At 36.7% G+C, this 16494-nt stretch overlaps 1 protein-coding gene across 1 annotated transcript in view; it reads right to left on the bottom strand.

Moving 5' to 3' along the window:
* LOC101889145 (uncharacterized) overlaps window positions 1-1346 on the bottom strand; it is a 67218-nt gene extending 65872 nt beyond the window's left edge. Inside the window, exon 1 of the mRNA XM_020038558.2 lies at window positions 1289-1346. The gene's annotated coding sequence lies outside the window, so the exon portion shown is untranslated. The remainder of the gene's footprint in view (window positions 1-1288) is intronic.
* Window positions 1347-16494: the final 15148 nt, after the last annotated feature.

Genomic DNA, 16494 nt, shown 5'->3' with positions numbered 1-16494 from the left:
CTTAGGTCTTCTTCTTCTTCTCAGTGTAGAAGTAGAAGACCTTAGGTCTTCTTCTTCTTTTCTGTGTAGAAGTAGAAGACCTTGGGTCTTCTTCTTCTTCTCTATACAGAAGTAGAAGACCTTAGGTCTTCTTCTTCTTCTCTGTGTAGAAGTAGAAGACCTTAGGTCTTCTTCTTCTTCTCTGTGTAGAAGTAGAAGACCTTAGGTCTTCTTCTTCTTCTCTGTGTAGAAGTAGAAGACCTTAGGTCTTCTTCTTCTTCTCAGTGTAGAAGTAGAAGACCTTAGGTCTTCTTCTTCTTTTCTGTGTAGAAGTAGAAGACCTTGGGTCTTCTTCTTCTTCTCTATACAGAAGTAGAAGACCTTAGGTCTTCTTCTTCTTCTCTGTGTAGAAGTAGAAGACCTTAGGTCTTCTTCTTCTTCTCTGTGTAGAAGTGGAAGACCTTAGGTCTTCCTCTTCTTCTCTGTGTAGAAGTAGGAGACCTTAGGTCTTCTTCTTCTTCTCTGTGTAGAAGTAGAAGACCCTAGGTCTTCTTCTTCTTCTCTGCGTAGAAGTAGAAGACCTTAAGCCTTCTTCTTCTTCTCTGTGTAGAAGTAGGAGACCTTAGGTCTACTTCTTCTTCTCTATGTAGAAGTAGAAGATCTTAGGTCTTCTTCCTCTTCTTCTCTGTGTAGAAGTAGAAGACCTTAGGTCTTCTGTATATATCTGTGGGTCCATACAAAAATATCTACCAAAATAGGTTCCCAATGACGCCTGCAATGGCCTTCCCCTTTTAACATTTTTACGAAAAACAATCCCACCATTTTCTACCAACAGATTTTGCACCACTCGAAAAAAACATGCAAATATTGAATCGCATATAAAATTTACGTATTATTATTAATTTTCTCACAAAATAACAACACCAACAACAACACATTCAAAAATAAATATTTTGTTGTTTTTTCTTTGAATATTATTTTCAAAATCTTTCAACCAAAAATATAAAAGGAGACTATGTCAAGTGCATTTATTGTCAGCTCTGATGGTGTGATGACGTCGTAGATGATTCCGATGGTGGTGGCCGGCAGGTCGATACCGTCGTTGTCGACATTGTTGTTGTTTTTCTTAATTTTTTTCACTCTAAAATCTATATTTAGTTTGTGAGTCTATTTTAAAAACAACTTGAAATGTTTTGGTATTTCAAATTGCCATTTAAAGCGAAATGGTTTCCGGTTCGGTTTTAAATATCTAAACAGTCGGAGAGACGGATAGACAGTCAGATATGTCACAATAAAACAAAATACTTACTTGGTGAGTGATGTGTGGAAATGCTAGCCAAATATGGAGAAAACTGGGTATTTTTGAGCTGGAAATAGGGAGAGAAAAAAATTTGAATATTTATTTAAATTTTAATGAAATACTTAACAAATAATAGTAAAAAAAACAGATTCTTAGAAATAAGAATATTTATTAAGTATTTAAAAAAATGAAAAAACTATCTAAAGTTAAAAAAAAAAAAATTTTTTTTAAATATTTAAAAAAAATGAAAAAATATTTAAATTTGAAAAAAAAAATTGAAAATGATATACAGCATTTTTTAAATTATTTTCTAATATTTATTTTTAACTCATTTTTTTAATATTTTTGAAAAAATTAAAAAAAAAATAATATTTTTTAAAAAATAATGTTATAAAAAAAATTAAAAAATAATCTGTTAATAAACCATTAGGGAAAAGCCAAAAGTCGGGCGGGACGGACTACATAATACCCTACACAACTACACATATGTAGTAGAGCTCCCGTAACAAAAGAATTTATTTGAAGTAGATCATACCACCTATCAACCTTTGGCTTTAGGGCAGTTATAGTTTGGTTCCAGAGGGAACGGATATATGGGGGAGGCATATCCAATTGTGAATGGATTTTCCCTACATTTGACGGAGACATTTTAATTTTTTATACCAAAAAAATTGCTAAAGAGTGCATGATATCACTTCGAGAAGGATTATATTTAAGTAATATATATCGGAGCCGAGTTCCATAAAATGGAAACGTATGTATGATATTAGCCATTATTTGCACAATAAACCTGAAATCGGATTAAGGGATATATATATATATATATATATATATATATATATATATATATATATATATATATATATATATATATATATATATATATATATATATGGGAGCTATATCTAAATCTGAGACGATCTCGATAAAATTTGGCAAAGGTATTTCAGAGCTCTATAAAATATCTGGTACCAACTATCATTGTTGTCGAATGCATATTACGAATGTGAGGGACTTAAACACAAAATCGGCTGAAACTTAGATATGGGAGCTATAGCTATATCTGAACCGATTTTCTCCGAATTCAATGTACTTGCTTCTAGAATTAATTCCCTGGGATGTGGCAAAATTCAGGTTATTCGAACAGATATTGACCATTTAGTGCAGAATTAACCCGAAATCGTTTGAAGATATATATATAGGATATACACCCAAATCCGAACCGACCTTAATAAAATTTGGCAAAGGTATTTCAGAGATTTATAAAATATCTGGTACCAAATATCATTGTTGTCGAACGCATATTACGGATGTGAGGGACTTAAAACCCCAAATCGGCTGAAACTTATATATGGGAGCTATAACTATATCTGAACCGATTTTCTCCGAATTTGATGTACTTGCTTCTAGACTAAATTCGGTTGGATGTACCAAAATTGAGGACTTTAAATCTTATATAGGCCATTTGGTGTACAATTAACCCGAAATCGGTTGAAGATATATATGGGAGCTATATCCAAATCTGAACCGATCTTGATAAACTTCGGCAGAGACATTTCTGGGCTGTATCTGATATCTGGTACCAAATATTATTCTTGTGGGGTGCATATTACGAATGTGAGGGACTTAAACACCAAATCGGCTAAAACTTAGATATGGGAGCTATAGCTATATCTGAACCGATTTTCACCAAATTTGAAGTACTTATTTCTAGACTGAATTCGCTCGGATGTGCCAAAATTCAGGTCATTAGGACTTATATTGGCCATTTGGTGCACAATTAACCCGAAATCGGTTGAAGATATATATGGGAGCTATATCCAAATCTGATCCGATCATAACCAATTTTCAAAAAAATAAAATCCGGTTAAAATTCTGTTAAAATCTTAAAAATACCGAATGTAGTTGTTATATGAGGTCTATACGACAACGTGGATCTGCATAGGCAATTTTTGTCATAAGCCATTAGAATATTCAAATACGAAAATTGACGAAAAAAGTCGGTGAATAATGTCGCTAAAATCATCAAAGTACCGAATATCGGGAGGTACCGTTATATGGGGGCTACACGAAGACATGGATCTGCACAGATAATTTTCTGTCAAAGGCTGTAATATCCATTACGAACTTCAAATACCAAATTTGAAACAATTCCGGTGAAGAATGTCGCTAAAATCATTAAAATACCGAATATCGGGAGGTACCATCATATGGGGGCTATACGAAGGAGTGGACCTGCACGTACAAATTTCTGTCATAGGTTTTAGTATCCATTACGAACTTCAAATACCAAATTTGAAACATTTCCGGTGAAAAATGTCGCTTAAATCACAAAAATACCGAATATCGCGAGGTGCCGTTATATGGGCGTGGACGTGCACAGACCATTTTCTGTCGTAGGCTGTAGTATCCATTACGAACTTCAAATACCAAATTTGAAACATTTTCGGTGGATAATGTCGCTAAAATCATCAACATATCGAATATCGCGAGATGCCGTTATATGGGGGCTATATGAAGACCTAGCCCTGCACTGATAATTTTCTGTCAAAGGCTGTAATATCCATTACGAACTTCAAATACCAAATTTGAAACAATTCCGGTGAAGAATATCGCTAAAATCATCAAAATACCGAATATCGCGAGATGCCGTTATATGGGGGCTATATGAAGACCTAGACCTGCACTGACAATTTTCTGTCACAGACTGTAGTATTTATTTCGAATTTCAGATACCGAATTTGAAATATTTTCGGTTATTAATGTCGCTAAAATCATCAAAATACCGAAAATCGGGAGGTGCCGTTATATGGGGGATATACGAAGGAGTGGACTTGCATGGACAATTCTCTGTCACAGGCTGTAGTATCCATTGCGAACTTCAAATACCAAATTTGAAACAATTCCGGTGAGTAATGTCGCTAAAATCATCAAAATACCGAATATCGGAAGGTAAAGTTATATGCGGGCTATACGAAGAAGTGGACCGGTACGGACAATTTTCCGTCATAGGTTGTAATATCCATTACGAACTTCAAGTACCAAATTTGAAACAATTTCGGTGTATAATGTCGTTAAAATCATCAAAGTACCGATTATCGGGAGGTGCCGTTATATGGACGCTATACCAAAACGTGAACCTACATGACCCATTTTCAATACCAAAAGTTCTGCAGACATAATACACATTTGAGTAAAATTTTATCAATCTACTTCGTTCGGAAGCTAGAGTGATTTCCACAGACGGACTGATGTATAGACTGACGGCTATCGCTAGATCGACATAGAATTTTATGCAGATCAAGACTATATATACTTTGTGGGGTCTAAAATGTATATTTCGAGGTGTTACAAACGGTATGACAAACTTAATTTACCCTCCATACTATGGTGGAGGGTATAACAACTACATGATTTCAAATAATCCGCCATTATAAATAAACATACAAGTCTGGAATTATTCAAAAAATATGGAAAAAATTCCCTACATGTGTCTTAAAAATATTTTTCAGATCGCTGTGTATTGAAAAAAACCTCGCAAATGTTTTCTTCCCAAGTAAACTTCTATTCAACTTGCCTGAATATCTGTTTTCACTTCGTCCTATCCCCCAGTGCATGATGAGGACACGATTCTCATCTCTCTCTCTTACTCTTTCCCTTTCTCTCTCTCTATCTTCCGCCTGAATAATAAATGCAGCAAACAATCTATTCATCGTTCCTGACACGACGATGTGCAAATTGACATTTCCTGAAATGTCCTTAGCCGACAATAAAGTGTTGAAAGGAGGTTTGCTTGCCGGGCGGATGCTGCTGAAGACTGGTAACGATGCTGGGGACTTGGAATTCATGGCATATCAAGGACATCGTTGTAAATAAATTAGAAAATAAAAATATTTTATAGAAATGAAAAACAACAAATTTTGTTGAAAAAAAAAAAAAAAACAACAACAATTGTTACAGGTGTGTGTGTGGGTGTGTCTGAGTGTTTGCAGCAGGAGAAGCAACATTTTCTATTCAAAATCCATGGCGTAGGACTTTTTATACTAAAATCCTATACTATTCAGAATGTAGTTGCCATTAACGATTTAAAAATAGGGGGTGGGAGGGGAGTAGAACAGGCAATGCCTTCGAAATGTTCTGCTCCTGATCCATAGCTTTTTATACCCTACACCACAAGGTGGTCAGGGTATTATGTCTTTGTACATTTGTTTGTAACAGGCAAAAGGAAACGAGATAGACCCATAGTTCCTTTTGATGATCTGCATAGAATCACATTCTGAGTCGATTTATGCATGTCCGTCCGTCCGTCTGTCCGTCTGTCCATGTATTTTTGTAAACAAAGTACAGGTCGCTTTTTTTGCCCGATCCAGATGAAATTTTGCAAAGATCTTTTGTTTGGCCCAAGGACGAACCCTATTAAAATTGGAGATAGTCGGTCAAAATTTAGATATAGCTCCCATATATATCTTCGTCCGATTTGTCTTTTATTGTGCACCAAACGTCTAATATTTGCCCAAATGGAATGGAATTTTGCATATACACCCAAATTAGGCCTAAAAATATGTATGATAAATTTGATCGAAATCGGTTCAGATATAGCTAGAGCTCCCATATATATTGTTCATCCGATTTGTTATTTTTGTTCACCGCCGCCGTAATATGCACTATGCAACAACAATATTTTGGGGAAATATATCAAATACAGCTCAGAAATACATTTGCTAAATTTTATCGAGATCGGTTCAGATTTGGATATAGCTCCCATATATAACTTCGTCCGATTTACTTTTTATTGTGCACCAAACGTCTAATATTTGCCCAAATGGGATGAAATTTGGCATTTATGACCAAATTTAATCTAGAAGTTAGTATGTCAAATTTGGTGAAGATCGGTTCAGATATATATATATATATATATATATATATATATATATATCTATATATATAAATGTAACTAACACAACTTACATTTATATATATAGATATATATATATATATATATATATATATATATATATATATATATATATATATATATATATATATATATATATATATATATATATATATATATATATATATATATATATATATATATATATATATATATATATATATATATATATATATATATATATATATATATATAAATGTAAGTTGTGTTAGTTACTACGCTTATAACTCAAGAACCGCTGATCTGATTTTAACGATTCATACAAATTCTGAATTGTCTCTTTTCCGAAAAGGATAATATTCAAAAAAATCGCGTAAAAATGTGATATATTAACATTTTCATTTTGACTTCTGAAATGTACAATCGTAATGTTTTATTTTGTATGTTTTTTTTCTATTTTGACTTACTTTTTTCGAATGTACATTTGTAGTGTTTTTTTTTAATATTTTTTTTTTTCTTTTTGATTCGAATATTAATACCAATTAATTTTGACTCGATTTCTTGAGAACTGAAATAGAAGCAGGGTTACATTGAAGTGTAGTACCAAATTATGTGGTGGCGAAACGAAATAGATGTTATCGAAATAATTTAACGCGGTCACTCCAAATTTAAGTCAAAATTTCTAAAAATCTTGAAAAAAGAGATCTCATTGCAAAAATTCTCAAATCGGGGAAAAAATTACATAAGGTATAACTAAAGAACGGCTTGACAATTCATACAATTTTGGAATGGTATCCAATAAAAATATTAATAACAAATTTCTTTTTGGTGTGATTTTTTTCAAATTGTCATACTATATTGAAGTGAACATTTTTTATTGCCTTGAAATCTGAATGAATAATATTTAAAATAAAATGAGTGACCTACGTGGACCTACATCTTTCATATGGCAATAATCCGCCCAATGAGAACTCAAAATGCAATTCATTGGAACTGCAGTCAGTGAAATACCGAATATAAAGGGTGCTAAATGGTAGAGCGAATTGGACATTTAGGAAAAAAGAAAGAAATTGTTCCTAAACTTTCAAGATATTTTAAATCGCTTTTGCAGGTCATGATATATGACCCCCGGATAAGGGTACAACCCTATTTCAAGTATTGTTTACATTTTAACCACATTTTTCTCACACTCATTTTAATTTGATAAGAAACCATCCTCACAAAATATGATCATGTTTTGGTATAACCATCATATAATTTAAGCCATGTTCGGGGTCTTCGACATTTTTTTCATCTTTAGGCCTTTATTTGGCATCTTTGTTTCTAAGGGTGTAAAAAACCTCTTCTCATAATATTTTCAATTTTCGGAGTAGAGTCCATCTTGGTCTTGACCACATTCATCAATTGATTTGGCTAAAAAATTGTATTAGGCAACTCTGGGATAGAGAATCGTCCCTCAGATAATTGTCCACATAGGCATTTATTCGAGTATAGTTCTCACATTAGTGTACCCACAAATCCGCTTTCCTAACCAATGTTTGGTCAGAAAAGAAAATTTGATATACTATTGAATTTGAAACTCCCAAGAGAATATTGGTTGGGAACGTAGATGTGGGATTAACATCTACATGCCATAAACTCCGAAATATCAAATTGTGGCAGAAACATGAAAAAATCACGAATATTAATTTTTTTGTTCGTTATTGAATTATACTATGATGAAAAATATGGACTTTATGGGTTCTCCAACTCACAATTTAAATGACAAAAATAAATTAATTAATATTTCACGGTAATGGGTGTAAAAAAGCAATTATCTTTGACTATTTTGAAATCATTCCGCCCTCAATTATGAGGTGGACAAAACTAAATACCACGCAGCACGATATTCTTAACATTGGAAATTCAATACCAAAAATTTAGCTGAGTTTTCACATGGGGCTATTATAGAAGTTCTATATCATACAGGTTTTTAACACTCAATTATAGCCTTAGGCTGAAAAATAAGATCAGGCTATTCAAAATATCTAAAACCGACGGTAGATTATTATCTATTATAATTTTTCCCATGAATGTTTATTTCTATTTAGAAATTACTATGGAGTTATTTTACTTATAATAAAAATTGTGCCGCTTTCATAATTCTATAATGCTTAAAAAAATATGCATTAAAGACTAAAAGTAAGGGCCGGCAACGCGGACCGGGCCAGCTAGTATATATATATATATATATATATATATATATATATCTTTATCCGATTTCAAATTAATTGTGCACCAAATGGGCAATACAATTCCGAATTTAAAAGATACAAATGCTTCGGCATATTTAGTCCTTTGAACTTTAAATTATAATTATAATCATAAAGTGGTGTAGGGTATCATAAAGTCGGCCCCGCCCGACTTTAAGACTTTCTTTACTGTTTTTTTGCCGACAGGATTGTAGGTGCAGCTGTTCTCACGAATTTCCTTCCTCCTTTCTTTCACGTTATGGGTTCTGTGCCATTATGTCGGATTTCAAGGTCTTTCTTTGCCTCCTCTTTGCTTTGTGGTGATGGTGGTGGTTATTATCGGCTATTTTTAGTCTTCTAAAAAAAGACAAAGAGGTTCGACAATTCGCCTTGATGCTTATTAACAATTTAGGCACTTTTGTAAAATCCTCTACAGTTGGGGCATTAACTCAGAAGCAGATGATGAGAAATGGAGGAAAAAAGCTTATTTGCTGTAGCAATTTGAGTGCTCTTGTGTTTGCTTACTTTCCCCCCTAACCTTGAGCCGATAAATTGAGAGATGTAAAATTGCAAAAAAAAATAAATAAATAAATAAATAAATAAATAAATAAAAATTGGAAAAAAAAAATTATTTGAATTGGGAGTACTTCTTTTTTAAACGCGTTGAATACTAAATTTCTATCGAAAATTAAGATTCAGATGGATTGAGTATCAGATAGCCTCCTACATTTTACGGACGGACAGAATATTTCTTGTGGACAACCACTACTATTTAGCCCGTCTAAAAAAAAAAACAAGGAGGAAAACTCAACTGGGCTCAATTTAAACTTTCCTCCTCATATTCATCTGGGTTTCATATTGAGAACATTACTTGAGTTTGGCGGATTTTTTTCGATATCCATTTACATGGTGAAATGAAAAAAACTGCAACCAACTTCAGACTGCTGTCATTTCTAAGCCACTCGTCCGACAGCTGTTAAAATTATTCCAGTGACAGCTCATTACATTCCTTACAAGCGTACAAAAGTATTTTGGTGAGAATTCTCCAGGACAAAAGTTATTCGTAATGGAATTCAAGCAGGATAGTGTGATTTCTTTATATTTGTCTGCAAAAACCACAAGTGGCTATCGTTAGAGCACCAGCTCCAGCATTTAAATGTGAATAAATCTTTTGTGTCTCGTACCATCGCTCGTTACCGTAGCGTAGCCTGACATCAAGGAATTGAACGGAAGAAAAATTAAACCAGTAAAGAAAGTCTTAAAGTCGGGCGGGGCCGACTTTATGATACCCTACACCACTTTGCTAATTTAGTTTAAATCCGCATAACAATTAAAAATTTTTATGGGAGAATTCAATCATACACGCTATGATTATAATTATAATTTATAGTTCAAAGGACTAAATATGCCGAAGCATTTGTAGCTTTTAAATTCGGACTTGTATTGCCCATTTGGTGCACAATTAACTTGAAATCGGATAAAAATATATATGGGAGCTATATCCAAGTCGGAACCGATCTCGATAAAATTTGGGAAAGATATTTCTGAGCTGTATTTGATATATTTCCCTGAATATCGTTGTTACGGAGTGCATGTTATGGCTGTGGGTAACAATTATAACAAATCGGATGAACAGTATATATGGGAGCTATAGCTATATCTGAAGCGATCTTTACCAAATTTGACATACTAGCTTTTAGACGCATTTCGGTCATAAGTGCCAAATTTCATCCAATTTTGGCAAATATTAGACGTTTGGTGCACAATCAAAGGTAAATCGGACGAAGTTATATATGGGAGCTATATCCAAATCTGAACCGATCTCGATAAAATTAAGCAAATGTATTTCTGAGGTGTATTTGATATATTTCCCCAAATATTGTGGTTACAGGATGCATATTACGGCTGCGGAGGGCAAAAATAACAAATCGGATGATAAAATATATATGAGAGCTATAGCTATATCTGAACCGATTTCGATCAAATTTGGCATACTTATTTTCAGGTCCAATCTGATCGTAAGTGCAAAATTCCATACTATTCGGGCTGATATTACACGTTTGGTGCACAATAAAAGGCAAATCGGACGAAGATATATATGGGAGAGCTATAGCTATATCTGAACCGATTTCGATCAAATTTGGCATACTTATTTTCAGGTCCAATCTGATCGTAAGTGCAAAATTCCATACTATTCGGGCTGATATTACACGTTTGGTGCACAATAAAAGGCAAATCGGACGAAGATATATATGGGAGCTATATCTAAATTTTGACCGATTATCTCCAATTTCAATGGGGTTCGTCCTTGGGTCAAACAAATGAATACATGGACAGACGGACAGACGGACGGGCGGACATGCATAAATCGACTCAGAATGTGATTCTATGCAGATCATCAAAAGGAACTATGGGTCTATCTCGTTTCCTTTTGCCTGTTACAAACAAATGTACAAAGACATAATACCCTGACCACCTTGTGGTGTAGGGTATAAAAAGCGACTTGATTGAACCCCGCGTCGCAGTCGAGCCGAAAAATGGCTCGTGAGCTGAACATATCGCAATATTCCATTCGGCAAATTTTTGGAAAATGAACTCGGGGTAAAGCCATTGAAATTTTAAAAAAGTGCAAGAACTAACACCGCAGCAGAAAGAAAATAGACTCAAAAGAGCTAAATAGTTGCTTCGCTTGGCCGATATTGGTGAACTGCCGAATTTCGGTTTCTCCGATGAGAAAACATTCGTTGTCCTGCAGTTTGTAAACAAACAAAATGATCGTGTTTACTTGCCAAAGAGGTCAGCTTAAAATGTGCACCTTCGGTTGGCCACCAGAACTCAAGCGCCGGCCATGGTTGTTGTTGTTGCTGTAGCAGTAGTACATGCAAGTGTTTGCGTTCTCTAATCTGATTCCAGCTCCAGGTTAAGAAATTCGGCTACTTTCATTGGCTGTATCCAGAGATCTTCTGGAGTGAGTTGGGTAGGTTTGGCTATGCAATTAAAGAGGTGTAGCGTATTGTGCGGGCCTGTATGACACGCCGGGCAGGCGTCATGCACATCTTCATCAATTCGTGCCCAATACGAATTGAGACGACAACACCATCCTGAACGTAATTGCGCCAAAACTACCCTGTTTTATCTAGGCAGCTGGCGTTCTTCAACTGCAATGGAGTGGGGGGGGGGGGGGGGGGTGGACTCCGAGGACGGCATTTATTTTATAATTGCTAATAGCATCTGCAACTGCAACGGTATGAATGCTACTCAGACCTTCCTGAAACGCCTGGGTGGGGAGGGAGATTTATCCACCACATATGATGGTTGGGATGACTCTTACGCTAACACCTAAGCAGGTTCTACAACGAAAGCATATGATTATGCTGACGTAAGGGAAGGACTTTCGCCTCCTCATGCAGATGGTCGACTGGTGTCATGAAAAGGCACCCTGTCGCAGTTCTCAGGGGGCAGCGTTATGGCACTTCCTGGATGTGCTTCCACTGTGCAGCACTAGTATTCGCAGACCACACTGGAACCGCATAGCTGACCACAGACCGACCTATGGCCATGGTGATGGTGTGGACCACCATAACAGCCAATGGTCGCTCTTTCACATCAGAGTAAATGCCGAATATTATCGCGAAAATATTCTGGAGGGTGTATTAAAGCTTTGGGCACACAAACATTTTGGCCGCAGACCTTGGACATTCCAAAAGGACTCAGCACTCGGCACACGCCACCCAAGAATGGTTACAAAATGAGGTTCCTCGCTTCATTTCCAGCGCAAAATGGCCACCAAAATCTTCGGATACCAATCCGTTGGACTATTGTGTCTGGAGAATTTTGGAAAGCAAGGTTGGCACCAAAAAATACCAAAGTGTCGATCACCTCAAGCAAGCGCGTCGCCGGGAATGGGCCGAAATAAAGCAGAGCAACATTCGGGCAACGTGTGACGGTTTCAGTGGCCGTTTGAAGGCCGTAATTCGTGCCAAAGGTGACCAATTCGAACAAATCTAAAGTTATTCTAAAATTGGATGCTATGTCCGACATTTTCTGCTTTCATTCTAGAAAAATTAAAAAAAATTAAAAATTATGGAGTTTGACTTTGTTGCAGTTTTTATACCCTCCACCATAGTATGGAGGGTATATAAAATTCTATGTCGATTTAGCGGTGTCCGTCCGTCTGTGGAAATCCGTCTAGCTTCCGAACGAATTGAAGTAGATTGATAAAATTTTACTCAAATGTGTATTATGTCTGCAGGATTTTTGGTATTGAAAATGGGCTATGTAGGTCCACGTTTTGGTATAGCCCCCATATAACGGTACCTCCCGCGATATTCGGTATTTTGATGATTTTAGCGACAATATTCATCAGAATTGTTTCGAATTTGGCATTTGATGTTCGTAATGGGTGCTAGAGGCTATGACACAAGATTGTATGTCCAGGTCCACGTCTTCGTATGGGCCCCGTATAACGGTACATCCCGATATTCGGTATTTTGATGATTTTAGCGCCATTATTTACCGGCATTGTTTCAAATTTGGTATTTGAGGTTCGTAATAGATACTAATGCCTGAGACAGAAAATTGTCTGTGCAGGTCCACGTCTTCGCATAGCCCCCATATAACGGTACCTCCCAATATTTGGTATTTTAATGATTTTAGCGACAATATTCATTAGAATTGTTTCAAATTTGGTATTTGATGTTCGTAATGGATACAACAGCCTAAGACAGAAAATTGTCTATGCAGGTCCACGTTTTCGTATGGCCCCCATATAACGTTACCTCCCGATATTCGGTATTTTGATGATTTTAGCGACATTATTTACCGGCATTGTTTCAAATTTTGTATTTGAAGTTCGCAATGAATACTACAGTTTAAGACAGAAAATAGTCTTTGCAGGTCCACGTCTTCGTATAGCCTCCATATAACGGTACCTCCCGATATTCGGTATTTTGATGACTTTAGCTACATTATTCACCGGAATTCTTTCAAATTTGGTATATGAAGTTCGAAATGGATGTTACGGCCTAAGACAAAAAATTGTATGTGCAGGTCAACGTCTTGGTATAGTCCCCATATAACGGTACCTCCCGATATTCGGTATTTTGATGATTTTAGCGACAATATTGATCAGAATTGTTTCGAATTTGGTATTTGTAATTCGTAATGGATACAACAGCCTAAGACAGAAAATAGCCTTTGCAGGTCCACGTCTTCGTATAGCCTCCATATAACGGTACCTTCCGATATTCGGTATTTTGATGACTTTAGCTACATTATTCACCGATTTCTTCTAAGGTCCATGTCGTCGTATTGACCCTTATATAACAGCTACATTCGGTATTTCTAAGATTTTAACAGAATTTTTAACGGATTTTATTGTTTTTGAGAATTGACAAATTTGCTCCAAATGGTGGAGGGTATTCAAAGTTCGGCCCGTCCGAAGAAAACAGTTTGTTTTTATCTCACCCTGTATTCCGTTTCATTTGAGATCTGGTGCCATTATGGGGCAGCAACAAAGTTCATTAATCTTTCAATAATTGTTTTATTCGAGTGCTGAGGGCATTCTGTCTTCATCGAAAAAAAACTTTTGTAATTTGTTCACGCCCCCCAAATCGCGCTCGACCTCAAATCGCGCTCGACTTCAATTTTGTTGTAATTTGAAATTAGGAAAAAAAAACACACACACACACATCAAAATTACAACCAAAAAAAACGTGATGGCTGATAAGTCAAGGTTGACGTTATGAGTTTACAACAGCAGCAACAAAAAATACTGATTACAAAATGCCGCCGCCGCTGCCGCCACTGTTAATATCTTCGTGTTGAGCTGTAATTCAAAGTTCGTGGAAACGAAATCCTAAATGGAATTTATGTGGCTGTAGCGGCCCAGTCAAGGTCGTTTCAATTTTCAGAATTCCAATATGAACCTAAAAAAGTTTTTTTTTGGAAACAAATCATTGTTGTAATGTTGGATCTCCGATCCGATCAAGCCGATTGCCATCGTAAAGGTGGAAATAATTTGGAACGTTTTTACCACCTCAGTTTTAATTTGCCCGTTTGCCTGACTTCATTGTTGCTTATCTTCTAATGCCATCACTTATCATCACCGCATTGCTGTCATTATCGTCCGATGTTGTTTAAAACGCTTAGTCTGTTGGTTTGCCGCCTGTCTGCCTGCCTACCCCAAGCTAATCACTTGTGAAGGTGATAAGCGCAAATATCACTTTAGACGTTCCAGTTGTTTTGCCCGTTAAGCTGATAACCAGCCAAGAGAAGAGTTGATGACACCCAAATCAGGAAGATATAGACCAAGATAGGTGGTGGCAGACAGATAATCTGCACAGCTGATTGTCAGCTAACAATGAACATGAGAGAACAGCTGCAGGTGTTACAGACTGATCAGAAAGACAAATAGGGGGTTTCAATGGAAAACTAATTGGGTTTTCCAATGGAAAACTACTATTCAGCCCGGGGCTGAACTACTACTATTCCGGGCCTGAACAGAATTTTCCAAGGGAAAACTATTATTCAGCCCGGGCTGAATAGAATTCTGCAGGGGAAAACTACCATTCGTTCCGGGGCTGAATAGAATTTTCCGAAGGAAAACTGCTATTCAGCCAGGCTGAATAGAATTTCCGAAGAAAAACTGCTATTCAGCCAGGCTGAATAGAATTTCCGAAGAAAAACTGCTATTCAGCCAGGCTGAATAGAATTTCCGAAGGAAAACTGCTATTCAGCCCGAGGCTGAATAGAATTTTCCGAAGGAAAACTGCCATGCTGAATAGAATCTTTCGATGGAAAACTGCTATTCAGCCAGGCTGAATAGAATTTTCCGAAATAATAGAATTTTCCGAATATTTTTTTTATTCTTTTAATTTTATTAAAGGAAATTTTCCGAACTAAAACTGCTATTAAGCCAGGCTGAATAGAATTCTTTGAAGGAAAACTGCTATTCAGCCCCGGCTGAATAGAATTTTCCAAAGGAAAACTACTATTCAGCCAGGGGCTGAGTAGAATTTTCCAAAGGAAACCTGCTATTCAGCCAGGCTGAATAGAATTTTCCGAAGAGAAAATGCTACTCAGCCAGGCTGAACAGAATTTTCCGAAGGAAAACTGCTATCAAAAAAGGTCGGAAATAGCTTCAAATTTCAGAATAAATTTAGATTTGTTTAAATTGGTCACCTTTGGCACGAATTATGGCCATCAAACGGCCAATGAAACCGTCACACGCTGCCCAAATGTTGCTCTGCCGTATTTTGGTCCATTCCCGGCGAAGCGCTTCCTTGAGGTGATCGACACTTTGGTGTTGTTAGTGCCAACCTTGCTCCCTAAAAAAACTCCAGACACAATAGTCCAACGGATTGGTATCCGGAGATTGATTGTATCCATTGGGCGCAGAAAATGAAGAGAGGAACCTCATTTTGTAACCATTCTTGGGTGGCGCGTGCAGAGTGCGATGGTTCTGAGTCCTGTTGGAATGTCCAAGGTCTGCGGCCAAAATATTTGCGGGCCCAAGACTTTAATACACCCTCCAGAAAATTTCCGCGATAATATTCGGCATTTATTCTGATGCCACGATCGATTAATACCAACGGAGAGCGACCATTGGCTGTTATGGCGGCAATAATTTCGGCCGCAGACCTTCGACATTCTAAAAGGACTCAGCACTCGGCACGCGCCACCCAAGAATGGTTACAAAATGAGGTTCCTCACTTCATTTCCAGCGCCCAATGGTCACCAAAATCCCCAACGCCATCACCATGGCCGGCCCTTGAGTTCTGGTGGCTAACGGAAGGTGCACAAGGCTTTAATACACCCTCCAGAATATTTTCGCGATAATATTCGACATTTATTCTGATGCCACGGTCGATTAATGCGAGCGGAGAGCGACCATAGGCTGTTTTGGCGGCCCACACGATTACCATGGCCGGCGCTTGAGTTCTGGTGGCCAAGCGAAGGTGCACATTTTCAACTGACCTCTTTGGCAAGTAAACACGATCATTTTGTTTTTTTACCAACTGCTGGACAACGAATGTTTTCTCATCGGAGAAAACCAAATTCAGCAGTTCACCACTTTCGGTCAAGCGAAG

The sequence above is a fragment of the Musca domestica genome, unplaced genomic scaffold, assembly GCF_030504385.1.
Source record: "Musca domestica strain aabys unplaced genomic scaffold, Musca_domestica.polishedcontigs.V.1.1 37, whole genome shotgun sequence".
NCBI classification, from domain to species: domain Eukaryota; kingdom Metazoa; phylum Arthropoda; class Insecta; order Diptera; family Muscidae; genus Musca; species Musca domestica.
This window is presented reverse-complemented; position numbering and strand designations above follow the sequence as displayed.